The 4,991-nt window shown below is 41.2% G+C and overlaps 1 long non-coding RNA gene across 1 annotated transcript; it reads right to left on the reverse strand.

The window, feature by feature from the left end:
- Positions 1-2,090: 2,090 nt before the first annotated feature.
- Positions 2,091-4,276, reverse strand: LOC121398234. The gene is made up of 2 exons (XR_005964196.1): positions 3,452-4,276; positions 2,091-3,008 (listed from the first exon to the last, which is right to left on the reverse strand). It is a non-coding gene; the product is annotated as an uncharacterized LOC121398234 (long non-coding RNA).
- Positions 4,277-4,991: the final 715 nt, after the last annotated feature.

The raw sequence follows: 4,991 nt of genomic DNA on the forward strand, positions 1-4,991 counted from the left end.
AACATCCCGGAAGTATCCATCATAGTTAACAATTCCACTATCATCCCCTCTCCCCAGGCCCGGTGCCTTGGGGTTATCCTAGATTCTGTCCTGTCATTCACTCCTTATATCCAGTCACTTATTAAATCATGTCACTTCCACCTAAGGAACATATCCAAAATACCATCATTTATCACCCAAGACGCTGCCAAAATTCTTATTCACTCTCTCATCATATCACATCTAGACTACTGGAACTCTCTTTTAATTGGCCTTCCCCTCCAGAGACTGTCAGCTCTCCAGTCCATAATGAACACTGCTGCGAGGCTCATACACCTCAGCAACCGCTCCTCCTCTGCCTCGCCATTCTGTCAATCCCTGCACTGGCTTCCGTTACCTTTCAGAATCAAATTCAAATTAATGACACTGACTTTCAAAGCACTTCATAACTCTGCCCCACCCTACATCTCTGAACTCATCTCTATATACTCACCCAACTGCTTCTCTACTGACCTGCTCCTCAACTCTTCTCTCATTACCTCCTCACATGTTTGCATTCAAGACTTTGCAAGGGCTGCACCCCTCCTCTGGAACTCTCTCCCACGGTTTGTCCGACTTTCTCCCAACCTTTCTGCTTTCAAGAAATCTCTGAAAACGCACTTCTTTCGAGAAGCCTCCCCTCACTCTGCTTAACTACCAAACGCAACACCACATACAATACCACATTTCTCACCCACTTAATTCGATCCTGCCCACTCCCACACCTTGTGTATTACTCCCTTCCCTTTAGACTGTATGCCTATGCATAGGGCCTTCCTCACCTCTTTGTACCTGTATTGATTGTGATGTTAGTTACTCCACATGTTCTATGTATATAATTCATGTGATGTAGTTGTATAATCACATTTACTTTACAGTGGTACGCAATATGTTTGCACTATATTAATACATGTTAATAATAATAATAATAATAATAAAGAGCTCACAATCTAAACCCTAGTCCGTTGTGTAGCCCCTGCTGGAAGGGGCATGTTGAACTGTTGGAAACACCCTAATGACTAAAATAAAACACCTTCTTTTGGCCTAAACCAGCAATAGGATAGATCCATCAGAGCCAATTCCATGTTCCTTACAGTTCCATTCCCTCTGTGATTTATCTTCCTCTTCGCTGCACTGCTTGGTTGCTAGTGTCTCTGGTACCCTAGCAACCAGGTATCAGTCTAATTTGCAAACCAGAGAGATGTAGAACTGAACATTAATTCAAAAAACACAAAATGGCCAAGAGCAGAGAGGAAGTCATTGGACCTACAGCTTTTTAGGAACTACAGCTCCCAATATGGTGGGATGAGAAGTCCTACATGGTGGAGACTGTTTCTTTCCATGGAGCACAGTTTGGTATTAGATTGTTTAAGAAAATCTGCATATATTAATGAATACACAAGAGTGGGTGCTGCTCTATGACTTACAAAGGAAGGGTCTTCTTCTTACACTACAATGGCTGTACCCTTCCCTGTGACCATAATGATGGTTCTGCTGTTAATCCACGTTGTACCGTATCATGTGCTCAGCCTGAAGGCCTGTTGTGGCTCATAATTGGAGACAATTGCAATTTGCTCTCCTAAATAAGTCTAAAGGCCCAGCATGGAGGTCAGTTGTGGTGGGATTTGGGGTGAATTTCTTATTTGCTGGCCCATAGTTTCTATACTCTTGTAACTATGGCTCAATAACTGCTATTCAGGATACAAAGCACCGCTCGCACACCCCGGCCTTATGTAATGAACGCCTGGTGCACAAGTGATAGTGATAAACACACAAGGGTTGTCCCTGCTTGCTTAACTAACTTACTGTCCTTAACTATCTAACTACTATGTAACTATCTGCCTCGGAGTGCCAGTGAATTCTTCTTGGAATCTTTCAATAACTGCTATACCAACAGTTTCCTACAGCTGTACCTATTTCATGAGCTAAATGCCTTGACCAAATGTTGAACCTATAGGGACCTTCTCCGACAGCTGGACATTCAAGTGGGATTGAGTTGAATAACACTAAGGTAACACATTGAGCATCTCCCACCATGTCTATATAGGTACAAATAAAGAGAACTTAGTCCATACTTATAAATAGGATTTATTTAATGCAAGGAGGATATTTACAATTATTACCCACAGATGCATTTCATCCTATGGATGGGCAATATAGTCTGTTCTCTAACATTTATTTTAGACATTTGGGATTGGCCTGACCAAGCAGTCTGATATCCCTTACTGGACCAAGAGCAACAAAGTTTTCAGTAAGTTTGGTGAGGCCGTTACCCACAAAGTTTACTGTGTTGTTTGATCCTACTGGTAGAAATGGAGTTCCAGTCCAACAGTTATGGGTTATCTCAGGCAGGTTAATAGTTGGCCTATCCAAACAGACTTGTCTTAGTTTGTGATGGTACCAAAGTTTAGGGGTCTAGGTTATCTCAGGAAGGATAATAGATGGTATGTCCTAAAAGATTGAGATTCTCAATGGTACAATAGAATAAATGTCTGGGTTATCTCAAGCCTGCCCAAGATGTTTCTGAAGGTCCCAAAGGTTAGAACACATTAAAGAGGCTTGTCCGGGTATTTCAAACCTGCTGAGCTGTGCTGCGCCACCAGAATTCTCCAATGTCCTGCATAGTCACCCGCGGCTGTGGGACTGGCACTTCTTCCAATTGTGGAGCACTGGCTGGAACGTCTACAGGGTAGTCCATTCTCCTGGAGTCTGGAACCCAGAGGAGCTCAGTCTGGCTTAGAGAGAGTGGGGAAGAAGCCCACAGTTCTAAGGGTACCGGGGCAGGCGTAGTGACCCTTGAGCGTTGTGAATTCTTCCGAGCGAGTATGAAGCACAGTGAGAGGGAGAGGACCATGAAGAGACCAGTAAAAAAACCCAATACAAGAACCACCAGCAGGCAATTACTGCAGAGCTGAGGGACCCACAGGGAATTTGAAGCTGGAGACAAAAGAGATGCACTGGTGGGAAGTACAGCCATCACTGGAGGCAACCTGGAACACACACAAATTAGAATGACGCAAGATCTGGCCCTACAGCTTGTTCAGGAACTACAAGTTCCAGCATGCATTTCTCCAGCTAAAAATTCTAGGTATTGCAACAAGATGGAGCACGGATTGTGCCTATGGCTGACACCAATTGCTGGAATCACTGGGTGTATATGTCATGGTGCAGTAGTGTGTGTCTATATATATATATATATTTGTGTGTTATGGTGTAGTTGTGTGTTTGTGCCATGGGGTAGTGGTGTATGTGTGAGAGAGAAGTTGGCTGCTGCCTGCACTGCACTTGTGCCGTGTATATAAGTCATGTGAGAGAGGACACTGGTTTGTCTGTAGTCTGTGTACACAAGTCATGGGGTATCAGGGTGTATATTTAGGAGACACAGCAGAGCAGTTAATATGACACAAGACCCCGATATTGATCCAAATCCTACCGTATGAGCTTGGTGCTGATTCCGTCGTCCCTCCGGTGCTGTGCCCTTATTTTTTCTTGAGGTGATGAGGGGAAATTGTGTCATCTTCTCGCTACTAAAAACCACAGGTTCCTGTCTAACAAACTTCCGCTAACTGCACCCTCGACCAAGTATTAGTACATCAGGCAGTGAGTCACACCCCAGATGGTGCCCCAGTAACTGAACATGTCTTGCTACACTCTGCTTTCCTTACTTTTCTGTTTACTTGGCCTTTAAAAAAAAGCCCTGGCTGGAGTAAAACCCAAATTGGATGTTTTTCTCCTTGTTAAAGAATTCTCCTGTTTATTGATCTGTAAGCAGCATTGACTGGGGGTATAGGGCCCACTAGGGATGCTGTGTCACGAGCCCACCCAGGATTTTCGCAGTGTCCCACCGAGGTCTTTGAAGCAAATAATGTACCTTTTTAAAGTGCCTTTAAATTGATTTGTAAATGTAATTGTTATTGAATTCTGTTTGTTTATATTCTCTGCACTGCTGGTTCTGACTCAATGAAACAACAAACAACAACAAACAGAAAAAGAACTGGGGGCTCATCTGCGATTGTGTCAAAGATCTCAACGTTAAGCCCTGATTTGCTTGAGAATGAAAGGGATTGTTCACCTTTAAATTAATTTCTAGGGGTCTATTTATCAAGCTTGGAGAAAAACATCACCGGTGATATAACCCATAATAACCATTCGGCTATTAGATAGCAACAGTCACCTATACGTTAGAAAAGCAAAGATCTGATTGGTTGTTATGGGCAAAATCACTTTCATTTTTTATTATTTGTGTTTTTTGAGTTATCTGAGCTTTTTATTCAGCTGCTCTTCAGTTACTGCAATCTGGTTGCTAGGGTTCAAACTATCCTAGCAACCATGTATTGGTTTGAATAAGAAAAAAACACTGATTGGTTTCCCTATGTGTGTGTGTGTGTGTATGTATATATATATATGTGATCCTTATTTAACCTAAACTATAGGTAGAGGTCTGACAAAGTCAGATGAAGTAACGAATTAACAATATTTTAAGAAAAATTAACTAGTTAAAAAGGAATAATTAAAAATTGACCAAAAAATTCCGTATGGGTTAAAATTTTCAATTTTCAATGAACTTTATCTATGGATTGTGACCGGATGACTTTTTAACCCATACGGAATTTTTTGGTCAATTTTTAATTATTCCTTTTTAACTAGTTAATTAATTACCAAGTCTCATTTTTTAGCCTATTTATTGCACTGCACTTTACTGGTGGAACTTAATTGCAATAATAATTTGCTAATTCTATTTGATGAATCGCACTTCATTAATTAATTAATGAATGAACTTATTTATTAAGGGGTGATATTGGAATCTACTGGTGGGTTAACATACCCTTTGGATTCAGGAATAATCAACTATTTTTATCATCAGTCCTTCGGGCTGATTTTACATTATTTATTTGCACTAGCACTTTACTTAAGTTATTAGACAGCACCTCCTTATTAATTATTATTATCATTATTAATTACCTCAGTCCTGC

Source organism: Xenopus laevis, chromosome 9_10L (assembly GCF_017654675.1).
Source record: "Xenopus laevis strain J_2021 chromosome 9_10L, Xenopus_laevis_v10.1, whole genome shotgun sequence".
Lineage (NCBI taxonomy): Eukaryota > Metazoa > Chordata > Amphibia > Anura > Pipidae > Xenopus > Xenopus laevis.